This window comes from Myiozetetes cayanensis, unplaced genomic scaffold (genome assembly GCF_022539395.1).
Source record: "Myiozetetes cayanensis isolate MyiCay16 unplaced genomic scaffold, myiCay2020 scf7, whole genome shotgun sequence".
NCBI classification, from domain to species: domain Eukaryota; kingdom Metazoa; phylum Chordata; class Aves; order Passeriformes; family Tyrannidae; genus Myiozetetes; species Myiozetetes cayanensis.
The window spans coordinates 1,129,521-1,144,269 of record NW_026087964.1 but is presented as its reverse complement, the minus strand read 5'-3'; positions in this window follow the sequence as shown (position 1 = coordinate 1,144,269).

Genomic DNA, 14,749 nt, shown 5'->3' with positions numbered 1-14,749 from the left:
ACTTGATGCTGAGGAGGGACCAGAATCTAAAGACTCAGGCACCAGAAAAGTTACAAGAAGGGAAATTCTAATTGCCCAGAGAAGTTTGGTTGCCCCATCCCTGGAAGTGTTCAAGGCCGGGTTGGATGTGGCTCTGAGCAACCTGAGCTAGTGGAAGGCGTCCCTGCCCACAGCAGGGGGTTGGAACTGGGTGATCTTGAAGGTCCCTTCCAATTCAGGCCATTCTGTGATTCTCTGAAGAAAGTCTGCTGGGATAGTAGTGAAGGATTAGATTATCCAAAGGGTTGTGTAATCTCTATTTCTGAAGATTTTCAGAATTTGACTGGATAAGGCCCGAGCAAACTGATATAACTTTGTTGGCCCTTCTCTGAAAAGGTGCTCACTGGAAGCCCCTTTTGCTTAAATCTTTCTATGATTGTGTTGTATTAGCCTCCCCAGATTGGAATAGGAATTCTGACCCCAAAACACAGACTGCCTTTGTGTGTTTGCCTGCAGAGAAGAAAAATTCTTTGAAACTAGACTGATTCTCTAACAGAGGGAATATTGTCCTGAAGAGAATAACAGGCTGAAGCTCTCTTCATAAAGTGCCTATTTCTCTCCACTGATGGCAAAACTTGTAGCTAACTTGTAGATATTTCTTTGTGGATGACTAAAATCAGATGAAATAAATCCCACTCCCTGTACATCCATGAACTCAGCACTTATTTCTGCAAATTGCCACTTGCAAAGGATCGTACTATACTCTTTCACTCTGTAAGATCACTACTTTTCAAGTGCTTTTCTCTTCGATTCTGTCATAAAAATGAGAGGAAAACAGCCGTTCACTTTAATAACCAGCATAACATCACACTACTTTGAATCCAAAAGCACATCTTTCATTTAATTGTCATCCATAAAGATTTTTTTTTCTTACTTCATCTACAAGAGTCAGGGAATTGTTAGGTTTTACTGTAAGTCTCCTGGCACCACATTTCATAAGAATAACATTAATTCTGGCACTTTTATTTGGATTAAGCAAAGATATTCTGCTAAAACCTCTAAGGATGTGGCACAGCAGTCCTAATTTGGGCAGTACTTAAGTTTCATCATGTTCAAATAAAGTGAAACACATCACAAATTAATGCATATCTATGGATGTTACTTTACCATATGGTATGGTATGATTAAAGTTGGTTTCCATCTCCTCTAAATTTGAAACAAATGAAAATGCAGGATAAATATAACCATTTTTATACTCAAGAAGGCAAACTACATTGTGAATGAATGACAGTTCTGCAAGCACAGCTTCAATACAAAATATCTCAAACAGAAGTGGGTGAGATCTTTGTGCCACTCCCACTGAATATCATAGAATATTAATGCTTGGAATGCTGATGGAGAGAATTGACAGACATGCCAAATTATGAGCCACTCACTTCCTGAAAAAGTCATACAGAAGACTTTGTAATGTCTACAGTTTCCTTAGACTTGAATCTGTATCACTGTTGGTGCTCACTGTGCACTCACAAAACTGAAAACTCCTTAAATGAGGAGACAATAAACAGTCAACAGAAAGATTGAAAGTCACTGCATCACTTTTCATTTCTACTGTGATCTCTCTTCTTACAGGTTCAGGTGGGGTGTTTCAGCCTCCTCAGTCATCAAAGCTGCTTGGATGTCCTGATTCCCAATCTTGTATCTATTTATCTAAATGCTTATCCAGCTATTTTTTTTTTATGTAGGCAGATTACTGTATCTACAGCCTTCTCAAAGGTGCTCAAGCATAAGTAGTGAGCCCTTGGTTTTGTAGAAGAAGGAGCTGCCCTCTTCTCTCATATTTTTACATCAAAATGTTTTGGAGAGGTGATCTGGGTACTCTGTACAATAGCAACAGTGACTGTCTTGTTCCTTCCTTTTCACAGTTTTACTGAAGAACAGTAAAGATTTATTCTTTTTTTCCCAACACTAACCACTAGACACATCCAAAGATGCAAAGATAAACATTCAAACAAAAAACATTGAAAACACCAGGGCCTGAATTTGAAATGGATATGATTTTTACTCCTTTTAGTAATAGTTACCCATAGTCTTCTGCAAATGTTAAATACCAGTAGTAAAATATCTGATTTGTGTTTATAGTTGCTAATCACTGGGAGAGAGAACATGCATGTTATCTTACATTTTCCAAGACTAAAGAAAAGCAGGTGATCCAAGCACAAAACTAAACTAGAGCTGCTAACACTCCTTCTAGCTAAGAATTCTGCTGCAGTCTGCAGTCACAATTTTTTATTGTTAAAACAACAATCTCTATTCTGCTTATTTGGGTGATAATCATCAGAAACATGATTTTAGGACAGCAGGTGTAGATGTGGAATTCTCTGTGAGGAATGACCCACTCCATTCAGCTCAAGGACATTTTCCTAAAGGTATTTCAGGCTAATAACTGAAGTATCAGTGTTTGAATGGATGCAATATGAGAAAAAGGTCACATATGAGCATTTTCTCAGGTGTTATTTCTTTTTTCCCAGCAAGAACAAAGTTGAGGTCTTAGAAGCCTTTTAGTGTCCTTGGCTGCACCACTAATCAGCTGGACTACAACATCATGTCAAGAACATCTGCATAATTGTTTTACTAGTCTGCATTTGATTTGTTGATTTTTCAAGGTACAGATTGATAAAGTGTTCTACTGCTACTGCCTTCTGAACTGTCTCATGGGCCATGAACAAGGCCAGTTATGTTTATACTGAGTTATATTTTAAGTTTCAGAAATACAAGAAACATGAATTGGACAGGCACAAAGAGGTGCAATGAATGTTTGTGGTTCCACTTTTTTTAACTTAAATTATATAACTTTGATACAATAGTCACAGATACACAGATACAAACGTGCTCTTTGTCTTCCTTGTCTGTCTTTCCTGACAAACCTTTATCTATCCATTAGCACAGATCTCCAGTTAAATAAGCACCCACTCCATCCTGGCTAATCCTGTTCTAATGGCATCACAGTTCTGCATCCACACAGAGGAGAGCCAGCTCCTCCTCCATATTTCCCAGTTTCTGTACAGACATTTCTGTGCCCTTCTTTGACCAGGTTTATGCTTCTCAAAACTTTTATTACTTTGCCTCATGCAATTACCACTTTATTCTATTCTATTCAATTCTAGGACTACCAGGACTTGAATGCAAGACAGACTAGAAACTTCCTTCTTGAAAAGTGCATAAAAAACCCTCATTAGCAAACTTAAAAAAAAAATATTTTGAGAACAAAAACAACTATAAGACTTTCTAAAGTGGAAGAAACTCAAGAAGTAGCAGAATAGAAATGAAAATGATTAATTTCAACTGTGCACTGTGTGTTTGCAGGTGCAAATTTCTTTTATTTGAGCTTGTTCTCAGTCCAATCTCTTTTCAATGGAATCTTAAATTGCAATAAAAGTCACTTCTGATCACTGGGAAAAAATATTTTCTACTACATGAGGTCTGATTATGTGTCAGTTCCACAACCATTTATGATCTCTGCTGTGCTATAAGCTATTTACCTCCTGCAAACCTCCTCCTCCTCCAAGCATAGCCTGTTGCTGTCTGGGAAAGGACAGTCCCAGCCTTCCTCCCGAGGGTTTCCCACTGGGAATCACTCTAACAAGGAGAAGGAAAATGGTAAAACCACCACCTTGCTTACTCAGCCATACCCATTTAAAAGAGTACCACGTGCATCCAGTAACTGTGAACTAGTTAAACAGCTGTAAAACCTCTCATGGATACTTCAAAAAGAACCAGGTTTATTGTGTTACACCTTTCCTGACACAGATAGTGAACACCTGTGTGGAGGACTCTTGAAAATCCCTTATCCCTTACAGCACCACTGCAAAGCTTTTTGCTTTTATTGGGATTCCAGTTGGCTAAAACTGAGGCTTAGACTGCCACTAACATGGATTTACACTCTTGCAATGGATGGGAATTTGCCCTGAGAACCGATGTAAAAGAATAAATGTATTTAATTCTATATTTAATAATAATAGGTTCATTTGACAGACATAGAGTGATAGTGACAGAACACAAAAAATCATCAGCAAGGACCACCTGGATCAATTAGGGATTCTTTTTTAATTATTTTTTTTAAATTTAAAAATACACCATTGAATTCATAGCTTAATTCCTAGCTAAGAAGTACAACATCTTATTTCTCTTCAAACCTCTAAGGTCTCAGCCTGAAAAGCTTTGAAGATTGCATCTCAAACAGTACAGATAAGCCCTTAGCAGACAAGCAAATATCAGTAAACATCTTCAGAACATATGGATACTCTCTATTTTTAGAGAATAAAGAGACAACTTCACATGGAAACTGTTTACAAGTAAATCTGATTTAAATATACATCCCAAAAAAATATTACTGATGGAGACACCAGTGTAGATTCAGCATCATCGAAACCAAATGGAGCTGGATCCACCTTTCAGGGAGATCACTCTCCAATTCTGCTTTCTGTTGTTTTCAGATCTGACACAGAAGATGCTCATCCTGTTTCTTAGATGAGTATGGTGAGATAGAGATCTTCACTGAGCTGTTTCTACTGCAAGTAAAAGGTTGTAAAAGTCGTATGTGTCTCTCCAGGGATGAAAACAAAAGAGATGTCACCCACCTTTCCACCACAATCACCTTTCTGGAACTCTCTTTTCCTGTGTCTTTTCTGTTTCTCACTGTCTTCCTTGGTGATGTCCCAGAAACAGAAACACTTATTCAAGATAGATGAGGCATTTGAATGAGGTTCCAGAGCATTTCCTCTGTGAAACTGAATCAGAAATAAGAGCAAGTTATGGAAATATCAGCTAAATCAATACAACACATTTTTTCCATAGTGTTTTTGAATGGTATTTGTATTTAAGTCACTACTATCCCAGGAAGTACCGAGGCATTTAAAGCAGGTCTGTTCTAGCACTCCATTCTACCTGTCAGTCATAAACACAAAGTTTTATGAGACAAACCCCATTCTGGTAAGATTTCTTGCTATTTTCATGTAAGACTGAGTCGTTTCAGAAATGCTGCACCAATACACCCAGACCACAGATTCACTGAAGCAATGTAAGTGTTAAGTAACTGTCAAAGCCAGAGAACCAAATGCAAGGCAATAAAATCCTGTAAGTGCCATTAGGTCTACAATTTCCAAGCTGGTTTCATGCAGTAAGGTACAGATGCTTAAATAAAAGTTAAAATACATCTGCTTAGATACATTATTTGAACAGTGAAGCTTGTGTGTGAAGAGGGAAGCGGTGTAGTGCTGAAACCACTTCAAGTTCCATACTGTATAGTTGTATTTAACCTGCCAGGATTTCAAGGTAAATATCCTCGAACATATCTGTAATTCAAACGTACCAAAAGAAGACCAATCATTGGTGCTATAGTTCACCAAAATTAGACAGAAGTAAAGCATATTATTAGTTACAAAAGCATCTGCTAGATAAAAGCAACTGATCAAAGGTTCAATAAAGAAGTCTGTACTGTATTTTTCCTTCCAGGTTTACTCTGTTCAGTAGTTTGCTTGAGATGTCAGAGGCAACAAATTGTTCACAGTTTTTTTGGAGACCTAGAAAAGTTTTACTTTTCATTCATTTTCTTACTAAGACTTTAAGGTGAATCTGAGGTTTGCTGGCCTCATTATCTGCTGTTGCTAGTGGGTAGATACCAACATACCAATTTGATCACACTTTTATTGCCAAAATATGTTCCAGCTTGGAGAGTGACACACTGTTGACAAATCAAACAAGTTTTGGTTACACTTGGTAACTGGTTCCTAGTTTTATAAACTCAAAATACCGATGAAAGGTAAACTGAAAGTTAAGAAATATTTTGGATAAACTTTGACTTAAATGTGTGAAAGAAGGGATAAAAAAAAAAAAAAAAAAGAGAGTTGTCCTCTTGATGAAAATTAATGAGGAAAACATTAAGGCCTTTGGATTTAAAATTTGTGCTTTTAAGTATTTTCTTTTTTAACAGTGCTTAATAAATGCTTAATTCACATTCTTTCCAAATTTTCATAGTGTGGTCTTTAGGGTGAACTATAATCTCCAGTGTTTATAAGTAATTAGCATTCTGTCACGGTTTTGCTTGTTCTGGGAAACAAAGCAGGAATTTTTCCCTTCCCCCTGCCCATGGTATGAAAGGGATGGGAATAGGCAGGTTGGCTGTGGCTTGGGCCATTGACTAACACAAAAGAAGTGGTTGATAGAACCACATTCTGAGTTGATGGCACTCAAGATCTTGTCTGTGGGGAGGGGTGAGGAGGTTTTTCTACTTTTTTTTTCTCTCCTCTCCTGGGAAACAGTGGGGGTGAGGGGAGTTTGGTTGCTGCTGAAGCTGGAACAAGGTCGGGGTAGCAGGAGCTCCGAGGTGGCTTATTCTCAGCCTGGCTGCCAGCTGGGAATTTTGTTTGGATTTTCATTGGCAAGAAACTGCTCAGGAGGCCTCTCCTACTCTTTTTTTTTTTTGGCAGCAGTTCCTGTGCACATCAAAGAAGAGTGGAAGCCATACCACACAACTCAGCCAGCAGGTCAGAGTGAATTCCCATTGGGAAGGACCTTTTTTTTTTTTTTTTTTTTTTTTTTTTTTTTTTTTTTTCTGGTGAGGGGGAGGGAGGACCTCCATTTTCAGCTTCTCCAGCACACCAAGGGGGCACCCCCTTGTGGTGACCACCAGTGATCCAACAGTGCCCCCTGCTGACTGACTCTCAGCACTGCAGGCTCTGCATCTCCAGTGATCCAACAGCGTCCCCTATTGATTGTGGTTAGAATTGCACCCAAGGGCGCAAACTGAACAGTTTACTTTTTGTTGTGGTTTGTTTGTTTGTTTATTTGTTTTGAAGGGGATTACTTTTGGGGTATAGGATTATTGTTTGGTTGTTTTATTTTGGGTTCTTTCCTTGTTCTGCCAATACACATACATCTTTTAATAAAGGGCTGGCTGTTATTTTTTTCCCTTTTCCACAATAATAGCTATCAATTATCTTTCTGATGATTTCTTCTCAGTTATTATTTCTTCATCAATTATCTTGGTCTCCTGGCAAAAACAGGCCTTGGAGCAGTGGGAAAACACTGGGGAAAACAAAAACTAGTTATCAATGTGTCAGTAACACACCCTGGATCAAGTAAAAATAGCCAAAAGGGTAAAAGGTAAACCAGTACCAATTAAACATCGTGAAAGGATTGGTTTCTTTTCTCTTTGAATGATGGAAGTCCAAACTGGACGACTCTGTTCCAATATACCAGTGTATAACTTCTATAGCTATTACATTACAGTTCAATGAAACTTATAAATCAGCTTTGATAGGGATGAACATGATGAATTTTGTACTGATGCAGATTTGAAACAATGGAAATCAGGGCAGGAATATAACCTTATAACAAATTACATATTTGTGTCCCTGGAGAAATGAGCAATGCTCATCATCTTAGTAATAAAATCTCAAAAATAGTTTGGTTCCAGTAACTCTTTCCTTGAAGAAGAGCAGGACAAAGTTAGATAATCAAGGGAGTAAAACAAGGAAATGAATATTTGTTGGATGAAAACACTAATCCCCAAAACTCAAGTCAGGAAATGCATAAATCCCTGCTTTGAGTGAGTATCACACTGAGCATCTTTCATGGCTGTTTCTGTGATTCAATTAATTGTTACAGTTGTCAGCAGCCTGTTATGAAGGTGCTTATAAAATGGAGGAGGTGGAATCCCCATATGATAGAAATATTCAAATTAATCTATTTACTTACCTTCTGAATTCCTCACATTTGAATACTGTGCTCACTGAGAAGGAGTGGAAAATAAATATTTATGAAAACCCAGGGCTTTCAAGAAAGCTATTTTTCTGAGAAATTAGTTTTGTTTCCTGTGTGAAAGTTTTGATCCTTTTAATGATTCCTTCAGCAAAACTCAAAACAGAATTTTGCACCCAAGATTACACAATGATATTTAATACATGGAAATAATTGTCTATGAGAGTAATTTTGGGACCTTAACAGCCTAGGTAGTTCATGGAGGCACAAGACTCAGAAGGGACACCAAGTTGCTGGCTGTGCTTTCAGGAAACTGAGGACAAGGTTCCTACTTGTCTGCAACGTCAAGGAGAGACTTGGAAGTCAAGACAGTAATACAGAATTTATGTGTTTAAATAGTAAAATGCACTTAAGTAGCACAGGTCATAGAATAACTCCAGAATGACTCTGAGTGTAAGAATGGGTGTTAAGGAAAAGCCATAAGGATCCAAGGATGCTGTAGCAAGATCCTTGAGCAGAAGCTATGACAACCAGAGATGAGCTTAAATAAGATGACCTCACCTGCCAGTAAAAACCTTTCCCTTGGACTTGGGAAGAAGAAATGACAGGACAGGCAGAGGTAGCAGAGAAAATGAATGAATTTGTCCTGGAATTGTGAGACTTATTCTATCAAAGAAGGGCTAAAGGTGACAGTAATATCAATGCATGGAGGCTTAGATGAACTTGGAAATGCAATTCGTAGCATCTGGACCAGTCCTCTCACTGTTTTCTTGAAGAAATCTATTATTCCTGACAATGGCATGCAAAGCAATTATTTCTTTATGAATAAAGTTTCTACTTAAAACATAAAAAACCCCTAGAAAAAAAGTAGAGCCGACACTTGACCATTCCACCTCTGTCAATGTCAGCTAGAAGTCACCAGTGACACATCTCTTCTGTGGAAAAATAAATTAATTCTGTGTTTAGCTACTATGAATGTTTTTCACCTAATGATCCCTGCTCAGATTTGTCATCATCTTTTGTCATCAGGTTATCCTTTATAACTTCATCACACTCTTGCAGGAAAGGATCAGAAATAAATATTATTTTTTAATTACAGTTCCAAGAATTGTTGTCATGAATTGAGTAATTACTTGGCTTCAGGTAACCTCTTCAGATTCTTTCTGGTTGACCTGGTACAAATTCACTTTCTTCACTTACTAAGCAAACTCGCCCCAATGTTCTCCAGTCCAAGCCTTCTGCAGTTCCCTCTGAGGAAGGGTCCAATCCATTTGGACCTGGTATTTTTTGTCCATTGGTCCTCTCCTTCAGCCAAGCTTGTTGGGTTTCAGGGCATGACATTCATGATATAGGAAGTATTTAAAGAAAATGGGAAGAGATGGATGGATGAATAGCACTGGCTTTTATTATAAGACTATTAACATTGGAGGTAATTCAACTAGTCATTGACCTCCAGAATATCATCTGTATATTGGACAGCTTCTATTCAAAGTACATTCATTCAAAGTTAATACTAATGTATAAATTACACCTTAGCAAATGAAAAACCTCCACATCTTCTCTCACTGAAATAAGAGTCAGTTTATACACTCACTAGTAAATGATTTTTGAGTATCTTTCAGCTGCCTGTCCTTTGACTCTCAAGAATCCTCGTGGATTCTCAAGTTTAAAAATAAAAGAAAATAAATAAAAGAGAAAAACAGCTCTGCCTCAGTTGCTGTGGCTATCAGAACAGTTTAGAACAGAAATATTTCACACTAAAATTAGAATTCTTCACTGCTATTTGCTCCTACTCCAAAGGGGAAGTAGGATACACTTTGTAAGTGATTACCTGCAGTAAATAGTATTAATCCCAGTTCAGCTGAAGAGGGGGACAGAGTTCCATTAGCCAAGCTGGCAGAAATGGCATTTCATAGCCTCTGAGATGGTTCCAAGTGTTTGTGAAAATCAAAGTCAGTCAAACCCTAAACAGAACAGCTTGGGCTCACTCTGCCAAGCACACACACATGCAGGGTTTATGCAGATTAATGTGTCATTTCTAGAATCCATGTTCCATGGGTGCTATAACGTTTCTCTACTCAGCAAGCACTGTGCAGCTTTTAATCAGGTTTCTAATCAATTCAACACCAAAAAATTATTGGTTTACATCTGTGATTTAAAACTCCTTCCTCATAAAATGAGCTGTGTTGTATAATGTAGATTTAATCTGCTTCTCCTTTATTGAAGATGTTTGCTCCAGCCAGGAAGAGCCAAGACTAAACTTTAGGAGCCTCTGTTGTCCCATGAGGTACTGGAACCAACACCAGAACACATTTAGTCTCTACAGGAACAGCACTGGCCCTACAAAAAGAAGCTGCAGGTAGATATGTTCAATATTACTACAGGACACAAAATTAAAAGTAAAGTTTTTCTATTCCCAAATTGTCTTGTCTGTCACTGCTTCATGGGGCTTGAGAAGGATACGTTCCATTTCCCATCTGGATTACTCTCAGGTGTTTGATTTCTGCTCATTTATAATCCAAGATATAATTTAATATGTTGAATAAGTGTCTGGTAACATAAATCTATTAGGGTTGACCATCATGAGCTACAGTCCAGTATCTAGCATTGAACAACCAAAGAAATGGAAGAAAAAATATGGATTTCACAACTTAGGTTCTATTTTATGTTTCTCACTGCATTTTTCTTCTTCAGGTTTTTAAGAAATAGAATTTATTACCAAAGCAGGATGAGATTCCTGCACAGTCAGCACCTTGGGTGCTTTAGCAGAAGATCAGCTAACTCAAGATGACTTATGTTTTCCTCCTGCACTTCAGAGAATTTCAACTTTTTGTAGGTATCAGCTAGAAGTGAAAATGCAGAAAAACTCAAAGGAGGCAATTGCTCATGATTTTTACCTTTAGCCAAGCCAGTTACAGTGTGGAGGGCAACCAACAACTTGAGAAGTGAGAGGTTTTAGAGGAGCTGGGTATCCAGATGGCTTCTGTAAGACATCTGTGGATAAGTCTCACACGTTCACAGCACAGGCTTGATGAGGAGGCATGTATGTTTGACATGTAAAATAAAAGATTTTAATCAGAAAACTAATTAAATCTCACTGAACTTCTGTGGGAAACCTTTGCCTAGGTTTTTATCATTTTTATCTCTTTTTTGTCAGAGGGACAGAGTTTGCAGCAAACTGAAGTGAGACTTCCACCATACTTTAATACAAAGCCACTCTTGATTTATTCATACCACAGCAGACAATTTGTGATAGCAACAAGTATGATTGCCCTTGTGTCCCCCCAAACTCTTTTGCAGCTTGTCTACCATCTCCAGCAAAGTTTTTCTTAAGCAGACAAACATCCTTTCTTCAAATTCAGAAACATGACTGACATTTTCTTTCCTGGATGTAGCCTCCTCTTCCCAAAGTTTAAAATACAGCCAGAAAAAGTATTTCTCATTAGAAACCTTGTCTAGTGGAGGTCTTTGAATTCGTTCTTACATCAAGATCTGTAAAGCTGAAAACAAAACTGCATTTTTCTGAAAAAAAAAAAACCTTTTCAAGGAAGTTTGAGGGAACTTTACTGTTCGTTAGAAAATAAACAGATTACAGCATGAAAAATTCTCATTTGTTAAGTCAGAGTCCATCTTGGAAAAAGCACTTTGTGGGCCTACTCTGGCTTTTCAGACATGAGAAATATCACATTTCAATTACTTCTTACCAATTTGTTACATTTCTACTACAAAAAAGTTTATGAATAAAAAAAAAAAAAGGAATGAGATCTTCCAACAGGTATTCTCACAGATTATGTTGTATTTAGAAATGAGATTTTTTTTTTCTCTTTTCTCAAACAATGTTATTAAGAATAAAGAATGTCTGGAAAAGCATTTAACTCCTCTATGGTGTCTCCTCAAAGATATCTCAAGTCCATCTAAAAATATTTCACTACTGTATGAAATCCGAGCATAAGTTTATATAATTAGGTCATTATTTGACTTCAAAGGTTTAAAGACTGTGGAAAATGACAGTCTCATTTCACAGAACCATTATTTCAGGTAATCTATAGACAGCAGCACACATCTTGAATGGCTCTTATTGCTCATTTCCTTTTCCCTTCAACTTACATGAACTGGAAGAATAAATGGGTTTTCCTTAAAAAAAGTAGATTGTGAGTGGATCCCTTTTTTTCAGAACCTTGTTCTTCCTCTGTAGGTATTTTTGTAACCTCTTATAGTTGGAGAAACACAATTTAGAGAAAACAATTAAACAAATTAACAATAAAAGTGCATCTCATGATTATCTGAGGTCAGAAATATGGAGCACAGAGGTTAAGATTTTCCACCACTGAAAATTCAGATTGTCAGATGATCTTTCCAGATGGTTGCTACACATATATGTTGGTCATTTGCATGTAATGATAACTGCAACTTGATTGTGATGGCTCTGGAGCTAGAACAAGAACAACATATTTATTTGCTGTATATAATCTAATCATCAAGACTGACATGCTTTTGGAAAAGGTGATAACAGTTTAAGAAATCTATTCCACACAGTCACAATGAATGGTATTTCTGTATGATTAAGAAAATATTGAAACTAAAGCAGGGAATAGTCTCTGAGTATGGAAGGCTAGAACACGTGACAGATTTATCCAAGATCAAGCCAGTGTAGAAGTTCAAAGTTCTGTGACTGCTCTTCACATGCAGCCTACACCTTTTATTTACAACATCTGCCTGAGAGATCTGCTTTCTTTGGTAACCTAATCTACTCTGTTCAATTCAGTGAATCCTAATTAATGATGTTCCAGCACTAAAATACACCAAACTACTCTGCAGTCAGTCAGTTTAGGTAGTACAAAATATTTGTCATTTGCAAAACAGCACAGACAGTAGAGGCTACACTGGGACAATTGTGTCAAACCCGAGTGGAGTCACAATAAAGTCTGTGCTTCAAGCAGTCATAACTCCTTTCCATGGAGGTATAAAGAGAGCAATTAAACATCTACATAATTAAATAATTAGGTTTAAATGAAAAATTACAGAGCTTATTTTCCTTTATTCCAAATTATAGGAAAACATAAAAGTCAACATTGGCAGTGAAACTTTCCTACAATATTGAATCCTAATCCTTTTTCTGTTTCATTCGGGAGAACTTTTTCACACTGGATTAAAAAGGAAAGACAATCAATTTAAATAAACCTCAGAATGGTTGGCAATATTTAGTTTTCACACATTTTCACACATTATTTTCAATGCATTAATTTCACAGATGTTACTAAAAAAAATATGCTTCCTTTACACCCTTTTTTTTTTTTTTTCCCCTGGTAGATAAGAAAACTTCAAGGGTAGAAAACAGAATTATTTGCTCAAAGTCATAAAAACTGATAGTGGTAGAGTCAGGAATAAAATCCAGGTCTCCTGGTTGTTATTCTGATGCACAAGTCACTGGATTATGCTATTTCATCTCTCCTTAGTGGAGCTGCTGTTCTGCACACTGACCTCTGGAGCCAATAAAGATACAAGTGTGGCATTTGTTAATCTAAAGACTCTCAAGAGAGAAAGAAAATGTGACTGCAGGTATTAGGTAGAGGGCAGACAAACACACCACAAATAGAGACTCAGGTTTTATGTGGAGTTATAGGAGCTATTTTGAGTAAATCTGGCTGAGTCATTAACTTCATTAGTCACACAAAGAAGAAGATGCCCAAACTTCAAACTGAAAGAGTTTGGAGAATGTGGCTCCCTTGAGGAGGTTTGCCTTCAGATCTCCCATGTTATCTAATAGAGGTTTTATTTACTCTAAACAGAGAAGACTTGTGTAGCAAAAGCAGAGGGCTGTGACAATTTCAAATTAAAAATGCACAAATCTTAGCTGGCCTTGAACCCAAAAATAAACATACTAACATAGTGTAATCAACAACACATAACTTTTTTTGTTACAGCATCAGGGCAGTGCAATGATTAAAGGCTTAAAACTTGAAGACACCCACATCATAAAAAACAGCTGCCAAATAATGAACAAGGTAAGCACAAGGTACTGCAAATGTCCAAGACATCCTGCCTAGTACAGATGAGGGACAACTGACAAAACTGAAAACAAGGTTAGCACTTACAGGAGCAGATGACTCTGCCTGGGCAGACTAGAAGAGAGAAGTAGCATAAAACAACAAGTATGGAAAGGAAAGGCAAAATATCTACCACAGGAAAACAAAACAAAACAAACAAAAAAAACCAAAACAAAACAAAACAAACAAAAAAAACCAAAACAAAACAAAACAAAACAAAAAAACCAACCTATAAAAATAAACCAACAGGAAATGGTTTGATTATGATAAAAAAAAATTCAGGTAACATAGAATGCCAACAGAAATTTCTTTGCCCCATGACATCTCAAAAAATCTGTTGAAGCTATGGTTTAATTGGAGTCCCAACTTTCAAATAAAATGTCCTTCATTAAGAAGCTGATGTTTTAAGTTGTGTCTTGCTGAACTTCTGTGTTATAAATCCTTCTGATTGTTAATGCAAATGTTACCAGGCAGTCCCTCCATGAGTGCACGACTCAGCAGCAGGTTCCCTGCTGAGTCAACCTAAAGGATGCTGCTTAACTCTCCCTCCAGCTGGATCTCATACATAATGTATTTCTCTTTTTCTTTAAAACAACTAAAAGAACTGTGGTAAGTGGCTTTGTACATATGTAGTCCATCATAAAAGATTTGTGGAAAACTTCAAGTAATGGGTAAAAGACGGGTCCTTAACAGGTTTGTGAGCTGGGAACATCAATCTTGTTAGCAGAACATGTACTTGTTTCACTAAGCTGTTCCTTGTTGTATGGGGACTATCTGCAAATCCCTGCACTGCACTAAGATCTGTCTGGTTATTTCATGATCCTGTGGTCTGAGTTACTGGTGTTTGAAGATGCATCCCTGATCACAGAGATGAAGCACTTCTGTTGAAAAATCAGTAGTGGCTACTGACCACTTAGACCAAGCTTAAGGTACATTTTTTCCCTATGCCTTTAGGTTTCATTCCC